This window comes from Erinaceus europaeus, chromosome 2 (genome assembly GCF_950295315.1).
Source record: "Erinaceus europaeus chromosome 2, mEriEur2.1, whole genome shotgun sequence".
Classification (NCBI taxonomy): domain Eukaryota; kingdom Metazoa; phylum Chordata; class Mammalia; order Eulipotyphla; family Erinaceidae; genus Erinaceus; species Erinaceus europaeus.
The window spans coordinates 173759971-173785819 of record NC_080163.1 but is presented as its reverse complement, the minus strand read 5'-3'; the positions used below and the strand labels follow the sequence as shown (position 1 = coordinate 173785819).

Sequence of the window (25849 nt, the reverse complement as noted above, 5' to 3'; positions counted from 1 at the left end):
AAAAAGATGGAAGAATATATCTTACTTAAATTCTTTTTGAGTTATTTGATACTCAATTAACTACATAAAGTGATTGAGAGAAGTGAAGTAAGGGGTAGGAGAGGAGGGTGTATAAGCCTAAATAATAAATATGTGATTAGAGAATTTATGATGCCTTCTTTAGGACATTCTACTAGAATACCAGGCTTATGCTATCTAAGTCTAATCATAAAGGGCTATTTATTAAGCACTTTTACTTTGAGGCATATAATTGTCCCTTGCTTATACTAGGTACATGTAGGCCCTTGCCTGTATTTAATATCTGTAATTTTGTTAGAATATGTGCCATCTGGAATGGAACTAGGTAGTCCCATGGAAACACAGACTTTCAAAGTTCTACTTTGCTTATTAAATGCAAGAAGCAATGGCTACTACTCAGATGGAGAACCTTAGCCATATGCTAGGACACTGAGATCCCACCCATCCAAATAGCTAGTCTGAGGAAGTCTGGAGGGATGTTCCCAGATACCTCAAGATGGGAGACTGTCCAGTGTATCACTGATCAGAACTCCATCAAAGATTTTATGGATAAAACCACATGTAAAGGAACAAGAAGATCAAAGATGTTTTTAGTTGAACATACATCAGGAACAATTGTCAAGGTACAAATTACTTTCAAGGTAGGGGAGACACCAAGAATGTCTTGGCCTTAATTATGATAGTCTTCTCTCAATATGCACTTTTTTGATGCTCCAAGAAATATTTGTTTATTCTTAGGTCATTTTCTGCACAAACCCCAAAGCCCTCATGGAAGGAGTCAAACATCAGAGTTACAGATAATTAATATATTTTTTTAAAAATTAAAAAATGCATTTATTAATAATTTTCCTTCCTTTTATTTCTTTAATGTAATTTTTACCAAAGCATTATTCAGCTCTTGCTTATAGTGGGGCAGGGGATTGAACTTGGGTCATTGGAGCCTCAGGCATGAGAGTGATTGCATAACCGTTATGCTATCTACCCTTTGTCCTTTTAATCTTTATTTATTGGGTAGAGACAGCCAGAAGTCAAGAGGGAAGGGGGTGATAGAGAGGGAGAGAGACAGAGAGACACCTGCAGCACTGCTTCACCACTCGCAAAGCTCTCCCCCTGCAGGTGGGGACTGGGGGCTCAAACCTGGGTCCTTGCACATTGTAATACATGTGCCCAACCAGGTGCACCACGACCTGGCCTCCTGACAAAGAAAGAAAGCTTCATGGAACTCATTGTGACACCTGTGTCAGTACCCCCAGCCATTGGTACTGACCAGGAGTGGGAATCTTACCTGCTCAGAGGATTCCAATGCACTGACATCATTTTTTCTTAACCAGGAGGAACAGGGGCTTCCACAGCACACATTCCACCAACTGAGCAAGAGACCACAGGCACAGAAGAGGGCACCACAGCAGGACAGTCCAATCAAGGTGCTAGGGCCACTCGACCAGGCTCTCCAGGCAGTGCCAGTGGCTCCACTGTGTCTGGATCATCTGTGGCAGGGCAACACACCAAGGCTCCATCATCCCAGGACTCTAGCACCACTGGACCAGCACTCTGGAAAAACAGGGCCACCTGCAGAAAGCTCTGGGACCTCAGGTGAGCCTCAGGAAGGATGTCAGTCCACAAGCTCATCTGTCAATCAACCTCGCACCTGTCAACCAGCTGCAGTGCAGTCTAGAACCACTGGGCTATCTGTCATGGAGGCAGGAACCACAGGGCAATCCGTGCAAGACTCCAGGACCACCCGGCCTGGCTCAGCAGGCAGTAGCAGTGGACCCACTGGGGCTGGAACAGCAGGAGCAGGGCACCAGACCAAGGCTCCATCATCCCAGGGCTCTGGCACCACCAGGTCTCTGGCACCATCTTCTGTTGTCTCTCAGACTTCAAGCCAGTCTAAGGAACGATCTGAATCCACAGGCTCATCTGTCATAGGATCTGATTCCACTTCAACCTCCTTGGTGTACCCATGGGCACCACTGGCTTCTCTTCTACCCTGCTGGGCATTACTGCTTCCTCGGTGGGCATTGTCACAACCACAAGAGTTTTTCCTCAGGGATCCTCTGCTGACACAGCTCCAGGAGGTAAGCCTACACACAGTATATACAAACGTCTTTTTTTTCCTTTACATTCTCTCTTAGGTATTTTCAGGCCATTTTGAGCTGTTAATGGCTTCCTGAGTCTTCTTAAAATAATGAAGCTTTCATATTCTAAGTCAGGTCATCATATATTCATCATTTATACATCATGTTCTGTTTAGTCTTTTTTTAAAATTTCATTATTAGAAATAGAAAGAAATTGAGATGGGAGAGGGCCATAGAGGAGAGAGACAGACACCTGCAGTTCTACTTCACCACTCGTGAAGCTTCCCACTGCAGGTATGGACTAAAGGTTTGAACCTGGGTCTTGGAGCACTGTAATATGTGTGCTCAACCAGGTGTACCACCACCTGGCTCATCAGGTTCTGGTCTTTTAATTTATCAATATATTATTTAGAAGTGTGCTAGTTGTTCTTATTTAACCCAACATTACAATGGAATTATTTTAAATGCTTGCAGATAATTCATCTACATAACAAGTTTATTTTTACCCTAACCCTTGTGATACATGCTCTTTTGTTTCCCCCTCTCTTTCAAATGGAATTCTCGAGAAATAATATTTTTAGGGTTTAATGAGGACTGAAGCTTAGGCTGTCTAGTCTCCAGTCCTGTTCTCAGCCCCTACCCTCCTCACTCCAGTGGCTGTAGGAACAATCTGGGTATAGCACGTATATCCAACCACCCTCTGCCCCTGGAACTTGCAGTGCAAAAGCAATGATTAATAAATGTGACTCAGGTATTCTTCCATAAGTAGAATGTACTATCCACTCTGTTTTATGCTTAATAATAATAAGATGTAGCACAGACCTCACTTAGTTGTTGTTAAAATTCGTAGGCTCTTGCCGGCCGGCTAGCTTCACGGGCGGGTAACAGAGATGCGGAGACAACGGCTGGGCAGGGAAGCTGTATTTCTTTATTCAGGAACAACGATTCACAAACTAAGACAAACTAATCACCAAACAGAACTCTGCTGTCTCTTTGCGGCGGTGCAAGCACAGTTTCTTTTACTCTCGAACTCAGGAACCCTCTCCCTTACTCTGGAACTCAAGAACTCTCGTACTGGGGAACCCTCTCAAACTCTCGCACTCTCGAACTCAGGAACCCTCTCCCTTACTCTCGAACTCAGGAACTCTCTTACTCAGGAACCCTCTCTCGGGGTTCCTTGGGACGGGGCCAAGCAGGCCCGTGAAATTAACAGGACTGATCCAATTCTCTTGGCGGGGGAGGGCTAGAACAAACCAATGTAAAGCATACGACACTTAGTAGCATGGTTCACTGTGTTATCAATACTGCAGGCTTTATTTCCCCTTTTCATTTGTGATTAATGGTGGTTACAATCTATTAAGATTACAATATGTAGGTCCATGATATACTCCTTATCACTGGTTTTTTTTTTTCCCCTATTTCAAACAATTAATCACTTCTGGCCTTTCCACTGCTACTCAGTGATGGTGGAGTATAGCCAAGTTTGTTACCTACCTGAGTGTATATTTGTCACACATAAACTCAACCAAGAATTAGAAATTTCAAGCTTTTTTAAAAAATTATTTATTTATTTATTCCCTTTTATTGCCCTTGTTGTTTTATTGTTGTATTTTTTATTGATGTAATTATTGTTGGATAGGACAGAAAGAAATGGGGAGAGGAGGGGAAGACAGAGAGGGGGAGAGAGAGACACCTACAGACCTGCTTCACCGTTTGTGAAGTGACTCCCCTGCAGATGGGGAACTGGGACTTGAACTGGGATCCTCACGCTGGTCCTTGCACTTGGCGTCACATGTCCTTAACCCACTGTGTTACTGCCCAACTCCTGAAATTTCAAGCTTTATTCAGGAAAATTGAGAACAGACATTTTAGTATACATGTGTGGAGAGAGGAGAGAGAGAGAGAGAGAGAGAGAGATCGAGAAATGAGCGTGGGAGTAATTTACTGATATGTTGAGGGGCCCATGTTAGCAGAGCTAGAAAGGGAGAAACCAGGCCTGTAACAGAGCCTTATCAACTCCCAAGCCCCGCCTCCACCTTCTTTCTAAGCCATGCCCATACCTGTTGCCACTCCCATTTCCTGTGCATTCTTTACTTTTTAAATAATTTTATTTATTCATTTATTTTCCCTTTTGTTGTCCTTGTTTTTTATTGTTGTAGTTATTATTGTTGTTGATGTCATCATTGTTAGATAGGACAGAGAGAAATGGAGAGAGGAGGGGAAGACAGAGGGGGAGGGAAAGATAGACTCCTGCAGACCTGCTTCACCACCTGAGAAGGGACTCCCCAGCAGATGGGGAGATGGGGCTGGAACAGGGATCCTTACACTAGTCCTTGAGCTTTGCACCACCTGTGCTTAACCTGCTGCACTACTGCCAGACTCCCCCATTCTTTCCTTCCTTCCCCACTGGCTTGGGAAACATGTTCTGGCAGTGGTGCTCCAGGGAGTGTCTATACTCTCCAGGTTCTCCCTATCCATTCTCTGACCTGAGCAGCTCTAAGGGGCAGCACCCCTGAAGACACAAAGTCTGTTAATGCCCCTCCCAGAAAGTGAGAGTATCAAGGATGTAACACAGGAAGCCTCTCCTTAAAACAGGGCTGTGGTCCAGGAGTGGGCGTGGCGTGTGGAGCATCTCACCTGTGGACCTGAGGTCCTAGTTTATTCCTGCCATCTCGGGTGCTACAGGGATACTGTGCCCTCTGTGTCTGTCCCTTGAGGTCCCCTTCATTAATACATATGTCACTGTAACCACAGGACTGTCATTTATACTTAAGACTCAGTTACCATTGCTATTAGAGCTGCTTCTGATCTCTGTATACTCCAGGAATCTGAGCTGTGGATGCTAGGATAGAGAGTCAGTATTCAGGGGCTGGGTGATGGTGCCTGTGGTAGAGTGCATATGTTGCTATGAACAAGGACCCCACCTGCAGGGAAGCTTCACGAATGGTGAAGCAGGTCTGCAGGTGACTCTTGGCCTGTCTCACTCTCTATCTCCCCATCTCTCTCAATTTCTCCTTATCTATCTGCTAGCAGATATATATGCTGAAATTTAAATATATTATTTCTTTTTTCTTTTTTTTCTTCCAGAGTTATCGTTGGGGCTTGGTGCCAACACTATGAATCCACTGCTCCTGTGGCCATTTTTTCCATTTCTTTTTAATAGGATGACAGAAATTGAGGAGGAGGCAGACAGAGAGGATGAGGGTGGGGAGCCGGGGGCTCGAACTGGTATCCTCACACTGTTCCTTGTGCTTCATACTGTTGTAAATGAAGTCCAGTTAAAATTACTTGTCAAAGCAAAAAACTAAGGACCTGAAGCAAGGCATTTATGCTTTTGCAAAAGGGTGTGCCGCCAACAGTGGCCATCAGGCAGGAGCTTGCTTCTCCACCACCACCCCCCTTCTCCCAACTTTTATGCTTGAATCAGAACTGTCTCCTCAACCCCTGGACTGGGCTACAGAGCTCACAGTCTCCTCATTGTCTAAATAAGGAAAGGAGGAAGAGAGTCTGAGGGTCTCTGCTGGAGGAGTAGCAAGCACTGCAAGGAACTGACCTAAAGAATACAAAACTACTGGCCACAGGTGGTCACAGATAACAATTTATAAAAAGAATTTTTGTACTAAACAGTCATTCTATTTGTGTTTCCTTGAAGACCTAACTATCTCTCAGTACTTGTGCGCTTAACCTGCTACACATTAATGCTGCCCATTCCCCTGTATGCTTTAAAGTATGAATTTACTTTTTCTTAATTAGTCTCAGGCAATGGACTTCCTCCAGAACTCGTTGAATGTAAGTTGAAATTAACATGAGAAGAATATAATATGCATATCCTTCTGCATAATAGAGCTTGAAAATAATATTTCTGGGCCAGGATAATAGCTCACTTGCATAGTGCACTGCTTTGCTATATGTGCAATCCTGGTCCGAGCCTGGACCCTTTGCATTGAAAGTGTTCTCAGTGCTGTGGCTTCTCTCTGTGTGTGTCCCTCTCCCCTTCTCTGTCTGCTTCTAAAAAATAGATGTAGCATTTCTGTCTACTCCAATTGAGCAGCAGGTGGTAGTGCAGCAGGTTAAGTGCACACCTACCACCTTTTTTACACTTTTTTTTTATTAAATCTTTATTTATTTGACAGAGACAGCCAGAAATTGAGAGGAAGGGGGAGATAGAGGAGAGAGGAGACAGAGAGACATCTACAGCATTGCTTCACCACTTGTGAAGCTTTCCCCCTACAGGTGGGGACCAGGGGCTCGAACCCAGGTCCTTGCACACTATAACGTGTGCTCAACCAGGTGTGCCACCACCTGGCCCCTTTTTTTACACCTTCTTACATTATAACAAAGTTGTGTTGACTTCCTTTCTTAATATAAAGTCTGTACTAATTTTGTACAGTCTTCAGTGTCAACCAAATAAAGAAAATAACTCCTAAGAATATTCACATTATTTAAAATAATTCTAATGTTATTTGTGACTTACTATTTCCATAAAGAAAAATTGAGATTTTATTGCAAACCGACATCTCTGTTTAGTTTAGGATAAAAGTAAGCAAAAGTTTAATCTCATTTCTGGCTGATGGCTGATGCCTGGGGGTTGTGGGGTAGAGTGGAGGAATGGAATCTGGGACTTCAAAGCCTCAGGCTTAAGAGTCTCTTTGCATAACCATTATACTGTCTACCCCCAACCAAGTTCTTTAGAATACCTTATTTTTTGTTATTTGACCTTTTTGCATTCTCCTAGCACTTACTGGTTGAGCTAAAAGGCTTTCATGCATGAGGCTCCAAAGTCCCCCACTACTACCACCACCAACAAGACCTGGTAAATACATGTACATTTTTTACATACAAATTTGAACTCCAGAAAAGATTCCAAAAGGCTGGATTTTAGCAGGAGGGAGTCATTTTCCCTTGGAGTGTGCAGAGAGAAATGTGGCAGAAGAAAGCCTTGCAGATGCTTTGTGTGGGGGGACTCAGCTAGACCTCTGCTCCTCTATCCCTCTGCTCCCTGGAGGACCTCCACCTTGGGTTGCCCTTTGTGACTGTGGCAGCAAGTTCCTGTGGGAGCCCCCAGGCCCTGGCACAGCCCATGGCCTTGGCTACAGACTCTACATCTTCCCTTGTCCTCCTTTCTCTTACTAAAACCACTTTTAACGAATTTCTTTATTGGGGGATTAATGGTTTTCAGTCAACAGTAAAATACAATAGTCTGTCCATGCATAACATTTCTCAATTTTCCACATAACGATTCAGCCAGCCCCCACTAGATTCCTCTGTCATCATGTTTCAGGACCTAAACCTTCCCCCCCACCATAGTCTTTTACTCCTGTGCAGTACACCAACTCCTACTTTTTTATTCTTAAGTTTCATTGCTTTATTGTGAATTACATTCCTTATTTTTTTTTTGGATAGAGACAGAAATTGAAAGCTGAGGGGAAGAGATAGGAAGAGAGAGAGACAGAGAGACACCTTCAGCCCTGTTTCCCCACTCATGAAGCTTTCCCCTTTCAGGTGGGGACCGAGGGCTTGAACCCTGCTCCTTGCACAGTACCATGTGTACTCAACCAGGTGCAATACCACCTGGCCCCACATTTTTTATTTATTTTATTTTTAAATTGCCACTAAGATATTTATTAGTGATGGAGAAAGAGGACATGACTAGAGTATCACTCTGGCACATGCAGTGGTTTCAAACTCAGGCCTTTGTATGTGAGAGCCCAACATTATTTACTGCACTACCTCCTGGGCTTCTGATGATTTAATATTGATTTTAAAAAAACTATATTTGTCTTCACAACATAGTTACACATCTTGACATTGGTAATTCTAGGTAAAGTGCAGCAACCCTGTGAAGTGGAGGGAGGTGGCATGGTCCTCAGGAAGTCCCCAAAGCTGCTGAGCACCATTTCTGCAGAGACTGCTAAGCTGGCAGGGGGTTTAATCAAGAAAATGACATATCATCTTATTTCTTCCCAGAAACCACTGGAAAAGGAGAAGAAGATCAAGAAGCAAAATGTAAAACAGGTCAGTAGAGGGGAGGAAAATCCCAATTTTAAAACTTATTCAACTAACATTTTAATAGAAAACTATATGTGAGGGACTGAGTGGTGATACACCTGGTTGAGTGCACACATTACAGTGCACAAGGACCTGGGTTCAAGCCCCTGGTCCCCACGTGCAGGAGAAAAGTTTTGCAACTGGTGAAGCAGATCTGCAGGTGTTTCTCTCTCTCTCTCGACTCTCTCTCTCTCCCCCTCTTCTCAGTTTCTATCTGTCTCTATCAAATAAAGACAAAAATATAAGTAAATAAAATAAAAAGGGGCTTGGCAGTGGTGTACTGGATTGAGCACACACATTACAGTATACAAGGACCTGAGTTCAAGCCCCTGGTCCCCACCTGCAGGAGGACAGCTTCACAAGTGGTTGAACAGGAGGGCTGCAGGTGTCTCTCTCCCTTTCTAATAACTCCTTCCCTCTTGATTTCTGGCTGTCTCTAGCCAATAAATACATAAAGATAATTAAAAAATCAGCTTTTAAAAACGAGGGAGAAAAGTTTCTTTTAAGAAAAAAGAGACTAAAAAGTTTGTACATTTCTTCTTTTGATTCTCCTATGTTCTTTCAACCAACATTACCATCTTCCAGTGATAGATCAGTGAGCCAGGTGTGTCAGTGACTGTTCCGGTGACCTCAAGGCCTGACTGACCGAGATTCTGTGTCCACAGGTTGTCCAGCTTTCCTGCCTCCACCTCCAGGTATGTATCCTCGCTCTGAGCTGACCAGTAGGCTTCACTGGTCCTCTCAGGCCTCACCTGTCAGGAATCATCTGGTGAACGCCACTCCTGTGGGAATGTTGCTGAACGGGAAAACCTGAGTGACTACATTTAGATTTTTGTCCCCAAATGCACAGTGAATGTTGATCACAGATAAATAGTCAGACAAAAGAAGTGGGTTTCATGACTTGAGTGAAAATACAGCTTAACTACTGATTCATGAAATCAGATGCTATCAACAAAAATCTGAAAAAAAAATCTCAGTGATATTTTTAAAACTAGGTAACTTTATCACCCCCTTTTTTAAACCCTGAATTGTAGCAAGACACATTTGTATGGTCAGAATTTAGTTAGAAAAGACAGACACCCTGCAGCCCTGCTTTACCATTCGCAAAGCTTTTCCCGGCAGGTGGAGACCAGGGCCTTGAACCCAGGTCCTTGCACACAGTAGTGTGTGTGCTTAACCAGGTGGACCACTGCCTGGCCCCCTAAAGAGGACAGTTTCAACATAAGTGTTTAAAATTCACTGCTTGCCCAGAATTTGAAAACTGAGAAAGCCCTTGGAACTGATCCTTTAAGAAGTCTTGGGTGGCCTGTAGGTTTACAGAGGCAGAATTTGGACTGTAAAACAGTAAAAAGTGGTAGCTAGAAAATCTAGTGACCACCCCCAGAAGCAAACAAGAATTACCCTTTACTTAAAATTATAGAATGAGACATGGGGGCCAGGCATTGGTGCGCCTCGTTAAACACACATTATAGTGCACAAGGACCAGGCTTCAAGCCCCTGGTCCCCACCTGCAGGGGGGAAGCTTCACAAGTGGTGAAGCAGGGCTGCAGGTGTTTCTCTGTCTCTGTCTCTCTCTATCTCCCTCCCTCTCCCTTCTCATTTTTTCTCTGTCCAATAGTAAATAAATAAAGTGGAAAAAGAAAAGGAATTATAAAAATAAGACATGAGGGGCCAGGTGGTGGTGCTCCTGGTTAAGCACACACATTACAATGCACGTGGATCTGGTCCCCACCTGCAGGGGGAAAGCTTTGCCAGTGCTGCAGGTGCCTCTCTATCTCTCTCTCCCTTTTTATCTCTCCCTCCCCTCAATTTCTCTGTCTCTATTCAATAATAAAAATATTTTTAAAACTGATTTTAAAAAGATAAAGAAAAAATAATAAAGGGGCCTGGGCAGTAGTACACCTGGTTAAGTGCACATAGTACTAAGTATAAGAACCCAGTGAAGGATCTGGGATTGAACCCCTGGCTCCCCACTTGCAGGGGGAAGCTTCACAAGCAGTGAGGCAGGTCTGCTGGTCTCTTCCTCTCCTCTCAGTCTCTCTGTTCTTTTTTTTATTTTTTATTTATTTAAGAAAGGAGACATTAACAAAACCATAGAATAAGAGGGGTACAATTCCCATAACCTGATCTCCACATCCCAGCCCCTCCCCTGATAGCCTTCCCACTCTCTATCTCTCCGGGAGTATGGATTCAGGGTCCTTGTAGGTTGCAGAGGGTGGAAGGTCTGCCTTCTGTAATTGCTTCCCCGCTGAACATGGGCCTTGACATGGGTCGATCCATACTCTCAGTCTCTCTGTTCTATCAAATAAAAATGGCCACTAGGAGCAGTGGATTTGTAGTGCAGGCACAGAGCCCTAGCAATAACCCTGGAGGTAAAAATGAAAAGAAAATTAATTAAAATAAGACATGTGCTCATGCATGCTGACTAGGATGGTTACTTCCTGGTAGATGGGCGTCATTTATGCACCTGTGGGAGCACATATTCACGGACTCTGAAAGCCAAGGCCAGTGATCATTATCCACAGATAACCTGTTGCATGTTGCCAGATGTAACCTCCATTATATTAACTTCATATTAACAGTTTGCCGTGGTCCACTGGGAGAAGAAAAAGTGTTGAGTATCCCATTTCTCTTTGTTTGAGTCCACACTTGCTGTCACCCCTCTCTTGAATAACATGACATGACCCATAGCCTGGAGACACATGGAAGGCCAATGGCCATCAGTGCACCTGCATGGCTGCCAGGTCTGTGGACTGCAGACCTCGGGAGTGCCCCGCCCCACCCACATGTGGGGTTGGAGAGAAGGTGGTCACCTTCTCATCTAGTGATACATACCTGCTGTGACATTGGACACTATGGTGAGTCATACCAGCATGTTTAAAAAAATATTAATAAAAACTTCAGAGGGTCATATAGCATAATGGTTCAGCAAAAAGACTTATTCCTGAGGCTCCTAGGTCCCAGGTTCAAAACCCCACACCAACATAAGCCAGAACTGAACAGTTCTCTGGTAAAACAGAAAAAGGAGGGGGCTGGTGGTGACGCACTTGGTTGAGCGCACATGTTACAAGGTGCAAGGATGTGGTTCAAGTCCCCATCCCCCACCTGCAGGGGGAAAGCTTTGTGAGTGTCTCTGCAGGTGTCTCTGTCTCTTTCCCTCTCTACCTCTCCTTACCCTCTCGACTTCTAGCTGCCTCTATCCAATAAATAAAAGTAATAAAAAATTAGAAATATTAAAGCAGCATGTTTGAACTGAAGTGCCTAGTTTACTTTTGCATACCTAGGAGATATTTATTGAGCTACTTGTATGCGGTGCTTATGTGACGTTTACCATCCTAAGAGTTGCTAACAGATGCTCTGTTTACTGGGTTCAAGACCCTGTTCCCACCTGCACAAGTGGTGGAGCTGTGCTGCTGGTGTCTCTTTCTCTCTCCCTCTCTTCTTCTGTGGCTCACCTCAAAGGGCACCAATAGGGTTGGTCATTAAGTACCAGGCATGGAGGTTCTGAGCCAGTGTCCCAAAAAGACATGCTTTATGACATTCAGATCTGTGAGCTGGAAATCTGTGGTTGTGACTAGAGAAAATAGGTGGCCCAATTCTCAGAGATCAGAGAAGAAAACCCAGAGAGACCAGAACCTCATGTTATGTAAATAACAGCACAACATCTTCAGGATTGGATTCTGACAACTGATTTGTCATCTTGGAAAGTTGTTTCATGTTTTTTTTTTTTTGCAGTGAAAATCAGATTCCTTTATTGTATCAAAGTATAATCTGAGTTTTACAAAGTATTTTCCATATATATATATATATATATATATATATTCTTTTTTTCTCCCTTTCTTTCTTTCTTCCCATTTTTTTTTTACCAGAGCACTGCTCAGTTCTGGATGATACTGCTGCAGGAGATTGAACCTGGTATTTTAGTGTCTCAGACATGAGAGTCTCTTTATATAACCATTAAGCCATCTACCCCACCTTTATTTTACATTTCTTAGAGGAGAATTACAATTTAACATGTTGTATAAAGGTAATATAATCTTCTAATTAATCTAAATATTGAAAGCATATAGTTGTGAGGGAAAACATTTAATTTTTTAAGGAACACTATCAAGCAATCCTAAAAAACAGATGATTCTCAAGTTGATATCACTATAGTTTAACTCTTGATACTATCAAAACATCTAAAAGGTATGTGATGGAGCTGGGAAGACAGTTAAGTGGTGTTGCTAAAAGACTTTCACTCCTGAGGCTTCACAGTTCCAGGTTCAGTCCCCAGCAGCAATATCAGCCAGAACTAAACAGTATTCTAGTAATCAACAAATAAATTAAATGAAAAATAATAGCATATAGGAAACAGGTTAAGAAAAAAAAGTGTGGGTGTCAGGTGGAAGTGCAGTGGGTTAAGCACATGTGGCCCGAAGTGCAAGGACTGGCAGAAGGATTCCTGTCCCAGCCTCCAGCTCCCCACCTACAGGGGAGTCGCTTCACAGGCAGTGAAGCAGGTCTGCAGGTGTCTCTCTTTCTCTCCTCCTCTCTGTCTTCTCTCCTCTCTCCATTTCTCTCTGTCCTATCCAACAATGACGACATCATCAACAAAAACAATAATAACTATGACAACAGTAAATCAAGGAAAACAAATGGGAAAATCAATAATAATAAAAAATAAAAAAGTAAAATGGAAAACATAGCCACCAGGAGCAGTGGATATGTAGTGCCAGCACCCAGCCTGGAGGCAAAAAAAAAAATTTAAACTGTGAAAAAAAATATTAAGAATGGGGAGTCGGGCAGTAGCACAGTGAGTTAAGCGGAAGCGGAGCAAAATGCAAGGACCAGCTTAAGGATCCTGGCTTGTGCCCCCAGCTCCCCACCTGCAGAGGAGTCACTTCACAGGCAGTGAAGCAGATCTGTAGGTGTCTATCTTTCTCTCCCCCTCTCTGTATTCCCCTCCTCTCTCCCTTTCTCTCTGTCCTATCCAACAACTATGACGTCAGTAACAACAACAATAATAATAACAACAACAAAACAAGGGCAGCAAAAGGGAATACATAAATAAATATTTAAAAAAATTAAAAATATAACCCCTAGGATTTTAAATCGACAACTTATTTATCACACTGAAATTATCATCTACCCTTCCTAGTTTTTAGTTTCCAAAGGTGATCTGACTGGAGAATAGATGAGTTTGGTTTTTTATAATAATTTTCCCCTTTGTTGCCCTTTTTTTAAATACTTATTTGTTGTTATTGATGTCATTGTTGTTGGATAGGACAGAGAGAAATGGAGAGAGGAGGGAAAGACAGAGCGGGGAGAGAAAGAGAGACACCTGCAAAACCTGCTTCATTGCCTGTGAAGCATCCCCCCTGCAGGTGGGGAACCACGGGCTCCAACTTGGATCCTTATGCCACTCCTTGTGCTTTGCGCTGCCTGTGTTTAACCCACTGTGTAACAGCTAGACTCTCTGCTTTTTTTTTTTTTTTAACATAAACCTATGGTGATGTTTAGAAACGATGGAAACAGTAGGAGGTGGCTTGCAGCACTGCATAGAACTTGCTGGCAGGAAACTTGATCCTAGATGCCATGTATGCCAGAGTGATGACCTGCTTCTTACTCTCACTAATAAATGTAGAAGTGCATCTACTAAAAAAGAAAATGTTTTACCTCAAGTCATTTATATGAAAAAAAAAGTTCCGATAAATAAATGTCAGTTTATTAGTCATCTTATGGTTTGAGACCCAGAAATAAATACCACTTTGATTTTCAAACAAAAATTAATAATAGGGGTCAGGTGCTGGTTCACCCAGTGAAGTGCATAGTACTATGTGCAAGGACCCGGGTTTGAGCCCCTGCTCTGTGGCCCTGCTCCCCACTTGCAGGGGGGAAGCTTCACAAGCAGTGAAGCAGGTCTGCAGGTACCTCTCTGTCTCTCTCCCTCTCTCTCTCTCCTCCTCTCTCCATTTCTCTCTGTCCTATTAAATAAAAAGTAGGAAAGAAAAAGAAAACAAACAAAAAATTATGAAGCACTCTGGGGAGCTTGACAGGGCACACAAGGAAGAAGATAATTTGTGGATCTTGCCTTTTGTTCTCATCTGATGAGCCAGTTATTCTGTGCCATGTTACCCTTATTATTCGTTATCCTTAAATTTAGACCGTGGTGGCCAGGTGGTGGAGTGCCTGGTTGAGTGCTCACATTATAGTGCATAGGGACCCGGTTCAAGCTCCCAGTCCCCACCTTCAGGGGAAAAGCTTTGTGAGTGGTGAAGCAGTCTGCAGGTGTCTCTGTCTCTCTGCCTCTCTATCTCCCCCTCCCTTCTCAATTTCTCTGTGTCTATCCAATAATAACAACAACAACAACAATTCAGAGTGTGGTGGTGACTGGCTGCCTGCTTACCATAAAATAACTTTCCTTGAAACCCTGGTATAGTAGAGTAACATTGTGATAAAAATAAAGATAATAATAGAAAATTAATTTACATGATAGAAGTCTACATCAAATTGGCATTTGAAATAAGAAAGCTCTTTTTTGAGGTCCCCTGTTAGGGAGCACATGAGAGGAAACAAACTGCTTCTGGAAAGCCTTGTTTTCAGTAGCTTAACTTTTTCCTTTCTTTAATTTCCTTTTCTTTTTAAACTATCTATTTATTGGATAAAGACAGCCAGAACTCGAGATGGAAGGGGGAGCGAGAGGGATGGAGAGACATAGAGACACCTGCAGCCCTACTTAGTCACTTTTGAAGCTTTCCTCCTGCAGTGAGGATCAGGGGCTTGAACCCAGGTCCCTGTGCATTGTTATGTGTTTAACCAAGTATACCAGTGCCTGACTCCCCTCCCCCTTTTCTCTTGGCTTTTCTTTGTCTATTTTTCCTTTCTTTCTTTTTTTGCTTTTGAGCTTATTGCCAGGTTTCAGGGCCAGCACTATGAATCCACTGGTCCTGGCAGCCATTTATTTATTTATTTATTTATTTTTGGCTAAGACTTGCATGGGACCTTGTACTTCATACTATGTGCACTAAACCCAGTGCACCCCACCTACTCCACCCTCCCTTTTGCATTCTTTTATAGGTGAGAGGAAATACAAAATAAGAGGCAAAATCTTCACCCAGCACTTTGTTTAAGGCAAGAAGAAGCTCTGCAAATGTCCCCCCTCAGCTCAGAGGGAGAGGGGAGTTTCTCTGCATGTGATGCCTCTTTTTTTTTTAATTATCTATGTCTGGATTGACTGATTGGACAGAAATGGAGAAATTGAGAAGGGAGGAGCATATAGAAAGGGAAAGAGATGGAGACACATGTAGCTACATTTCACCACTTATGAAGTTTTCCCTCTGCTTGTTTGGGGCCAGGGGCTTGAACCCAGGTCCTTGTGCACTATGATGTATGCACTTAACCAGGTGCACCACCAACTGCCCCCCTGTTTTTTTGTCTTTTAAAGAAGCTCCCACTGAATTTTTTTTTGTATACAACTCTCTATATATGCTATTCTCTTTTAAAGTTTTATTTATAAAAAGGAAACATTGACAAGGCCATAGGATAAGAGGGGTACAGTTCCCACCACCAGAACTCCACATGCCATCCCCTCCCAATAGCTTTCCTATTCTTTATCCCTCTGGGAGTATGGACTCAGGGACATTATGGTGTGCAGAATATAGAAGGTCTGGAATCCGTAACTGCTTACATGCTGAATATGGGCGTTTACAGGTGGATCCATACTCTCAGCCTGTCTTTCTCTTTCTCTAGTGGGGCAGAACTCTGGGGAAGTGGGCTCCAGGACACATCAGTGGAGTCGTCTGTCCAGGGAAGTCCAGTAGGCATCTTGGTAGCATCTGAAACCTGGTGGCTGAAAGAAGAGTTAACATATAGAGCCAAACAAATTGTTGACCAATCATGAACCTAAAGGCTGGAATATTGCGGATGAAGATGTGGGGTCTCTGTTTTGAAGATAGCTAGTAGGCCTATTTTAGTTCTATTCCAAAGGGTTATATATTCCAGTGGGATATTATATTCCAAAGGGATAGTATATTCCTACTGCTTTGTTCTCCTCTCAGGCAGTCTCATCGTGCAGGTAGCAGGGGTGGGTCTGGGCAAAGCCCTATTTCTTTTTCTGGCTCTGAGATTTTGAACTTTACATCCTGTCTCTAGATTTTATTCAAACTTAAGTCTGTCTCTAGACCCTAACACCATCAACACAAAATGAGTTGAGTTAGATTCTTAAAATTTATTTTGGATTTGAGTCCCCACCACACCTGCAGAGGAAAAGCTTTGTGAATGGTGAAGCAGTGCTGCAGGTCTCTCTCTCTCTCTCTTCTCCCTCTTTACTTCCCCTTTCCCTTTTGATTTCTGCTGTTACTATCCAATAAAGATAATAAAAACATTTTTAAATTATTATTTTTAATTTTTAAAATATTTTCCCTTTTGTTGTCCTTGTTTTATTATTGTAGTTATTATTGTGGTTATTGATGTCCTTGTAGTTGGATAGGACAGCGAGAAATGGAGAGAGGAGGGGAAGACAGAGAGGGGGAGAGAAAGATAGACACCTGCAGACTTGCTTCACTGCCTGTGAAGCAAACCCCCTGCAGTTTGAGAGCCAGTGTACTTAACCCACTGTGCTGCTGCCTGACTTCCTTTAGATTAATTTTAAGGAATTTATATTTAAAATTATATTTTGATTTGATAGAACAAGTCAATTCATACAAGGAAGGGAGATAATGGAGAGAGAGAGAAAGACACGTGCAGCTCTGCTTGCTTGTCAAGCTTTCCCCCACCCCCTAGCAGGTAGGCACTGGGGCCTTGAACCTGGTTCCTTAGTCATGGTTATGTGCATGCTCAACTGAGATCACCACCACCTGTGTCTATTTTAAAATTATTAAAGAATTTCTTAAGAATCCACTCAGCTCATCATCTGCACTATTCCAGCTTAGGTCCATGATTGGTCAATGATTTGTTTGGCTTTGAGTGTTAACTCTTTTCAACCACCAGGTTCCAGGTGCTAGCATGATGCTGACCAGACTTCCCAGGACAGACAACCCCACCAGTGTGTCCTGGAGCTCTGCTTCCCAAGAGCCCTTTCCCACTAGGGAAAGAGAGAGACAAGCTGGGAGTATGGATCCACCAGTCAACGGCCATGTTCAGCGAGGAAGCAATTGCAGAGGCCAGACCTTCCATCTTCTGCATCCCACAGTGACCTTGGGTCATACTCCCAGGGTAAAGAATAAGAAAGCTATCAGGGGAGGGGATGGGATACAGAGTCTGGTGGTGGGAATTGTGTGGAGTTGTACCCCTGTGCTTTACTCAGTGTTTCCTTTTTATAAATAAAAAATTTTAAAAAGGGAATTCGGAGGTAGTGCAGCAGGTTTAGCGCAAGTGGCACAGCATAAGGATCCTGGTTCCAGCCCCCAGCTTCCCACCTGCAGGGGTCTGGCTTCACAGTCAGTGAAGCAGGTCTGCAAGTGTCTTTCTCTCCTGGTCTTCCCTTCTTCTCTTCTTCCCTTTGTCCCAGCTGCGTCCAGCGCAGCGCCATGGAGCCCAGTGGCCTGCGCCCTAATGCCTCCTCGCCCCCATGCTGCATTGCATTGCGTCGCACCCATAGGTCCCAGCGCTGGGGCTCGACCCCGTGCCCTGAGCACCTGGCCACGACTGTGCGGAGGCCCGCCGCGTGTAAGTACTGCTGAGGACTCTGGACAGTGCTGTGCCAGACAGCCTCGGCCAGGTCCATCGTGCTGGAGCCCATCTACTGGGATTCCTCCAATTCCAAGTAAGTGGCCCCAGGGGCCCTGTGCCCTCAATGGCTTGGGTATTGCGCCTGCCTGGAAAGGTGTTGGGTGGGGGGAGGAGTGAAGGCGGAGTGCAGCCGCTGAGGGGCCAGAGTCCCTGGACCCTGTCCCCAGGCAGGGACACCCTAGAAGGGTGGCTGCGCGCCCCCAGATCCCGCTGCTTTTGGCTTCTGGGAGCAGGAGTACAGGGACCCCGCCAGAGAGTCTGGGCAGCTGGCCTTCCCTTTCCTTCCTGCAGGGAGAGGGGTCCTTGGGTCCCTGGGCTTCCCCATTGTGTCCTTGCCAGCAGCTCCCAGCGCCCCGAGGGTGAGGACCCGTCCATGCAGGAGGATTCCAGACAGTGTGCCTCCTGCCCACCCCAACCGCCATGGCAGGAGGGGACCCCGGAACCCACCAGCCTGCTGTGGCTTCAGGAGCGGCCAAGCCCAGAGAACTTTCCGTGCACCCCACCCACCCGAAATGTGCGCCAGCTGTCCTTCCTCTCTGTGTGGCCCACGATGAGGTCCTCTGGGAAGGTGGTTTGGAATCCTGAACTTCGAGTTTGGCCTGGGGCAACATGGCGAGCCAAGCTCCCAGACTAGGGTGAAGGCTGGGGCGCGGGGTGTGGGTCCAGGTTGGGGGTCTCCTGGCATTTCTAGAACTGGAGTGTTTTCTCTGCCTCTGTCTCCCTCGGAAGAGACATGCATTTCAGAGAAGTGCCCCAGGCCGGCTGGCTTGAACCCATGTGTAGCACTGGTGGTCATGTGCTGGTGGTGCAAAGCACAAGGACCGGAGTAGGGATCCCGGTTCAAACCCAACTCCCCTCTTGCAGTGGAGTCCCTTCACAAGCAGTGAAGCCCGTCTGCAGGTTTCTGTTTCTCTCCCACTCTCTGTCTTCCCCTCCTCTCTCCATTTCTCTTGTCCTATCCAACAACGACCACATCAGTAAGAACAACAATAATAGCTGAAACAAAGAAACAAACAAAACAAGGGCAACAAAAGGGAATAAATAAATAAAATATTTTAGCAATGTTGATGTCTGGGAACAGGTCTTATACTAATTTTAGCTAAAAATGCCAGTGAGAATTGTAAACCCTCCCCCAAGTTTATATTGCTCCTGCAGTTATTCACAGTGGCATTTTAGATGAATTCAAAGTGTGTTTACTACATTTTGGTGACTGGAGATAGCTCATCTGTTAGAGTGCATGCCTCCCATGTTTGAGTCCCTGCATTGGAGCATCAGCACCATACATGGCCTCAGTCCCTTCATGGGTGGTGACAGGTGCTGTGATGACTCTGTCTCTCTTTCTCCAACTGCACTCTCTCTCTCTCTCTCTGAAAATTTATTTTAAATATTATACAGTTGGGCATTAGGGCCACTCAGTAGCACTGTACAGATGTCAGGGCCAGGATTATTCCCTGCAGTGATTAAAATAAATCAAGAGCCAGGGAGAGAGCATAATGGTTTTGCAAATGGCATTTATGTCAGAGGCTCCAGGGTCCCAGGTTCAAACCTTCCTACCACCATAAGCCAGATCTGAGCAGAGCTCTGAAAAAAAAAAAAAAGAAATTAAATTCAAATAAGTCTCCTTTCAAATGAGCTCTTCCAAGGAGCCTTCCTTGTTTGTCCTCTCCACAGTGTCAGTCAGGTTTCATGTTCCACCTTTACTCCCTCACTTCCCTCTTTGTTTTTTTCTGGGTGATATTTCCAGGAGTCTAGAATCACACTGTGATTGGTGGTCTCTTCTGTTGAATTTCTGTCTTCCCCATTCAAAAGTTGGTTGCATGAGAATTGGGCCTTTTTTTTTTTTTTGTTCTCACTATAAGACACTTTCATTTCTTCAGGAAAATAACTTAAATAGGTAGGCCAATCTGTAGGTGCAGATAAGAATTCACTAGTAGCCACTTGTGGTGGAAGGTCATTAGCACCTTGGGGTCCAGAACCTGGACAGTGTTGGAAACTTCCCCTGGAAGCTGCATGGACATGTCTGAAACATACAGTCTTGCAAACCAAGGTCTCATCCAAAACTGTTAATGATGCTTGACAGAGGCAGAATGTTGAGGTGGTTGTGTGTCTAGTGGTAAATAAAAGACAGGTGTCCATCAAGCTTCCTTAACAACTAGGAAAACCACAGCTCACAGTTCTCCAGTTTAGGAACTATATAGCCCCCATTTAGAAATAGCCCAAATGCCCTATGACAGATCACTGGATAAAAAAGTTATGGGACATATACTCAATGAAGTATCACTTGGAAAATAAAAAAGATGATATTGTGTCCATTGGGATAAAATGGATTATACTTAGTGGATGAGTAAGGAGGTAAGGGACAGCTTCAGAATGGTTTCACTCACATTCAGAATGTAGAGAATTAAACACACAAATGTGAAAAAAAAAAAAAAGATGTGCAGCTTTATCTAAGAATGTGGGAGAACTATAGTGGTTACCAGGGGGTGAGGTGGGGACACAGATGTTTGGTAATGGGAGCAGTGAGAAACTGTATTCCTAAATGAGGGGAAAAAGAAGAAAGGAGGAAAGAGGAAGACAGAGACAGAAGGATACAGAAAAATTAGGAATGTTATACAGGTACTAACAACTGCATTTATTGTAAGCCATTAATCCCCCCTTTAAAAAGAGATGAAGGAGGAATTCAGTAAAACATTTTTGATATTTGAAAGTAGTGATAGAGGTGGAAAAAAAAAGCTTAGGTGAGTTTAAAGGTATCATGAGCAGATAAATATATATGTCTGACTCTGTCCTTGTGAACATCCTGACCATGATACTATAATCTAGGCAAGTACTACCACTGGGTCAGTAGAACTAAAAGTCCTTTCTTACACCTGCATGTGAGGCTGCTGTCATCTCACAAGCGAAATACTGGTTTTTAAAGATCAATAGCTGGGGGCACTGCTGGTCCCAGGAGGCTGTTCTGCAGTGTGTCAGTGATGTCAAGAGCCTTAGACTGTGACATCACAGCTCCAGTGGCCAAGGCTACTGCAGAATCTTCAGACTTGAGGACGAAGTTGGCAGTACTCGGGGTATTGTACTCTTACTTTACTTCAAAGTCAAGGAGTAAGAGTGAAGGATGTCTGCTTCTACCCAAAAGTCCTCCAGGCTTTCAGGGTGTCTTGGCTGGCTCTCCTGCTTGAGGTAGGCTCTCCCTGTGCTGGGTGTGGTTGTCAGAGGAGCAGGGCAGTGATGGGAAGTGCTCTGCTTCATTCCCTCTGAAACATGGGAACAGACTCTGCTGGTCTTCAGCTCTGGTTTCATGAAGAGAGAGTCCTGTTCCTGGCACTCAGTCCTGCGGAATATGAGAAAGCAGGTTAGACCTTCTTAGGCAGACACTTCTCAGGGTCCAGGGCAGGGTTTTCTGTATAAATAATGAAATGAGTAAAATAATCTGCCGTGTTTGTCAAGAACTTTCATGTTCTATTGAATTGAGTTGTCATAGCTGTTAAGACTGGACAGTCCTATTGAAGTCCACCCATAGTTCAGTATTATCTAGCCACTTCCTTGCAGTTAGAGATATTTGGATCTTTTAGTGTTATTTGCTGATTCTGATAATTTTTCCCCAAAGTGTAATAATTGCTTTAGACAAGATTGGAGTCAGTTTTCCAGATTCCTGTTACCTAAATTTTTAGACTCACCTGCAGCCACATTGCCCTCACCTCTCCACAGCTCTACATGCCATTTAATGTAACCTCTGCTAGTTCCCAGAGAACCTTCTTATTGTGTTGGAGATTTTTTATTTCCCTCTCCCTTTGTCTATTTGCTTGTTTTCTTCCTCGCAGCTCTGAGTGGCCTAGCTGCTTCCTCTCACCCTCCCGTCTAAGATGGCGAGGCCCAGTGTCCTGACTTCAAACTGCTCCCTTCTCCATCAGTCCCTGAGCGACCTCATCTCTCACAGGGGCTCTCTATAACCCAGGGACTCCTGACTGGAAGTCTGGGTTTCTGTTTGGCAGATTAAAATAAATGACTAGCCTGTCGTGTCACTGAGGATGTCAAGCATACAAACCTGCTGTCTATTTGAGCCCTTACTGGCTGTGGTTGATGTGTTCCAGGGGGTCTTCTGAGGACTCAGCCACTTCTGAAGGAGAGTATGCTTGGGAGGAGCCCTGTGGCAGGCTGCTGCTGGCCACCACAGCCATGGTCAAAAGGGGTCACAGGAGGCAGGCGCGACAGCTGCACCTATACTCACACGTCTTGCTCATCTCTAGCTCAAAGTATATAGATGCTCCATCTCCACGTATGACCTGGGGGTGGGGACAGTGCAGGCCATGTGGGCCAAAGCAGCACTGAATGCTGCCTCCTGGTGCCACCTCCTGGGCTGGTTGGCTGTAGTGGTTATGTTATGCATGTGCAAGGCCCCAGCAGTGCAAAAAAAAAAATGTACATACCAGGGGGGGAGAGAGAAGGAGAGTGACTGTGACTGGAGAAGTTTCTGGCACTGGGTAGAAACAACTGGCCAGCATAAATATCAGGTCTGGTCTGTGGCACTGCATATGCTTGTGTCATGTATTATTCTCTCTCTCTGTCTCATCAGTCACCAAATGGATTTTTAAATTAGGCTACCTGGTGATCTATTCCTCTCATCCTAAATCAATACTTGAAAAAAACTGGAAATAATCTTTTTTCTTTCCTTTATGAAAAGGAATTGAATTTTTTTTCCAATTGTGTTCTTTTGTATGAAGGCCTAAAATAAACTAGCAGGTCTGAAGTAAAAAGTGCATCACTTCTATTAATTTATGAGTTTTATTTATATAGTATATACAATTAAATGTAAAAAAATATATGTGTCAGAATTTCAGCAACAGGAAAGGATACTCATTGTTCACTGAGTGGCATTTGTAAACACTGAAGTACAGAGTGCGGCCACTCTGGAGCCTCAGCTCTGAGGGCTGGCTGCTTCCTGCCTTTGGTGAGATGTCTCCAGGATCAGTCAACACACACAGTGCTCAGGCCCTTCTCCCCACTCTTGCTGAGCTGCCAGATGAGGACAGAGCTGCAGGAGCAGGTCTTCTTGGGCTCGGCTGAGAGTACAGGGCAGAGTGACCTAGGTCGTCTTGCTGTCTCTCCAGGTTTGAAAGCAACTTCACGATCAAGCACTCGGTGCCCCTGCGTAGCCTGTGGGTGTCTGCCTACCTGGAGAGGTCCAGGAGAGCCACCAGCAGAGACCGGAGGTCACTCATTGTAGGTTGGTCCAGGAAAAGCTTCGTGGTCACTTTCTCGTAAGACCTCCATCTTGGTTTTCCATGTGGTCATGACTTTTACATCTAAAACATTTTTATCTGGTTGTTTGTAAAGCCAATTGCTCAAGCATGAAGTCTTTGTTTTTCTCTCTCATTCTCTTCTGAACATTTAAAGGGAAAAACAAAAGAAAGCATGGGTCATCTGGGACAGTGTAATCATGCACGAGAGGGCCAACAGACAAAGAAAGAAAATATGGACTTTAGTATTGTGTGGAGTTGATCTTGCACTGCAGGTATGTTCAGCAAAAGCAAGAGTGGCATTCCTGTCTGGAGAGGTATTTTTGCCAGTACAAGTGTAATGAAATAATGCAGATATCTGTACAGCAGTGTGGCCCTCTCTCCTGCCCTGCCCCATGGTGGTGAGTTCTGGTTTAGAGCCACCTGCCAATCAGGCAGGTGTTGGTCCCTCCTTCACATATGTATCATACTCCATTATGGATTTCTGAGGGACTTGTGGTCAGCACTCTTTATTTTCCCTTCCTTACAACTTGTGATTGGAGACAACAGCTATTTTCAAAGGTGAATTGAAATTCCATAAACTGCAGACACTTATCATGGTGAGATGGGAAATTTTACCCATGTGAGAACTAGACCATAAACCATCACCCTTAATCCTGCACCCACACACACACACTGTTGTTGAGTGAATCAATAGGCCCAGGTTTCCCCTTTGCATGATTCTCAAAACAAGTTTCCTTCCCTCCTTCCCCAGAGCCCTGGGCCATGGGTTCTCGGTCAGAAGTTGAGAGAAGTTGCAGATCTGGAGTTCCAGCCTCACAGACCATGTCATACTTTCCAGGGCTCCTCTCACTTGCCTGAACTAAAACTCCTTACTTTCCTGAGATTTAGACTTGACTTCATAAGAATGTTCATCCACTTTGAAAAGTAGCACAGGATATTAAACATAGTAGCAACAAATACTGACTTGGGGGAAAAACAGACTAACAGCTCATCTTTTCTCCTTTCTTTTGGGTCCCTGTTGGATTTGATTAGCTGCATCTTTCTTGCTAACGACAGGGACCAGCCTGGAATGACTCCCCAGGACACCCTCCTTGTACAGAGGGAGGATGGGGCATGTGTAAGTGTTTTTTTTTTAATTTCTTTATTGGGGAATTAATGTTCTACATTCAGTAGTAAATGCAATAGTTTGTACATGCATAACATTTCCCAGTGTTCCATATAACAATACAACCCCCACTAGGTCCTCTGTCATCCTTCTTGGATTCTCTCCACCCACCCAACCCAGAGTCTTTTATTTTGGTGCAATATGCCAATCCCAGTTCTGGTGCTACCTGTGTTTTCCTTTCTGATCTTGCTTTTCAACTTCTGCCTGACAGTGAGATCATCCCATATTCATCCTTTTGTTTCTGACTTATTTCACTTAACATGAATTTTTTCAAGGTCAATCCAAGATTGCAAGATTGGCTGAAAATGGTAAAGTCACCATTTTTTATAACTGATATATATATATATATATATATATATATATATATATATATCATAAATTTCTCAGCCACTCATCTGTTGTTGGACACCTGGGTTGCTTCCAGGTTTTGGCTATTACAAATTGTGCTGCCAACATATGTGTACACAGAGCTTTTTGGATGGGTGTATTGGGTTCCTTAGGATATATCCCCATGAGAGGAATTATAGGATCATAGGGTAGGTCCATTTCTAGCCTTCTGAGAGTTCTCCAGACTGTTCTCCATAGCTGGACCAATTGACATTCCCACCAGCAGTGTAGGAGGGTTCCTTTGACCCCACAGTCTCTCCAGCATTTGCTGCTGTTGCCTTTTCAGATGTATGACATTCTTAGAGGAGTGAAGTGGTATCTCATTGTTGTCTTTACTTGCATTTCTCTGACAGTCAGAGACTTGGAACATTTTTTTTCCATGTGTTTCTAGACCTTTTGGATCTCTTCTGTGGTGAATAATCTGTCCATGTCCTCCCCCCATTTTTGGAAGGGGTTATTTTTTCTTGTTGAGATTTGCAAGTTCTTTACATATTTTGGTTATTAGCCTCTTGTCTGAGGTATGGCATGTAAAGATCTTCTCCCATTCTGTCAGGGGTCTCTTGGTTTGGGTAGTAGTTTCTTTAGCTGTGCAGAAGCTTTTTAATTTGATGTAGTCCCATAAGTTTATACTTGACTTAGTCTTCTTTTTAATTGGATTCATTTCATTGAAGGTGTCTTTAAAATTTATGTAGAAATGGGTTCTGCCAATATTTTCCTCTAAGTATCTGATAGTTTCTGGTCTAACATCCAAGTCCTTGATCCACTTGGAATTCACTTTTGTATTTGGTGAAATATAGTGATTCAGTTTCATTCTTCTGCATGTTTCAACCCATTTTTTCCAACACCATTTGTTGAAGAGACTTTGCTTTCCCCATTTAATAGTCTGGGCACCTTTGTCAAAGATTAATTGTCCATAGGTGTGGGGGCTTACTTCTGGCCTCTCAATTCTATTGAGACACCGGTCAGTGTGTCTATTCATGTTCCAGTACCTAGCAGTTTTTATGACAAGGGCCCTATAATACAATTTGAGATCAGGGAGTGTGATGCCTCCGGTTCTGTTCTTTCTTCTCAAGATTGTTTTGGCAATTCTAGGTCTTTTCTGGCTCCAGATAAACATTTGTAGCATTTGTTCTATTCTCCTAAAAATGTGTTTGGGATCTTGATAGGAATAGCATTAAGATTGTATATGGCTGTGGGTAGTA

General features: G+C 43.9%; 1 long non-coding RNA gene across 1 annotated transcript in view; it reads left to right on the top strand.

The window, feature by feature from the left end:
• The first annotated feature begins 23925 nt into the window (after positions 1–23925).
• The window catches only part of LOC132537017 (uncharacterized), a 196730-nt gene continuing 194806 nt past the window's right edge, over positions 23926–25849 (top strand). The window contains exon 1 of the long non-coding RNA XR_009548531.1: positions 23926–24212. This is a non-coding gene — a long non-coding RNA (uncharacterized LOC132537017). The remainder of the gene's footprint in view (positions 24213–25849) is intronic.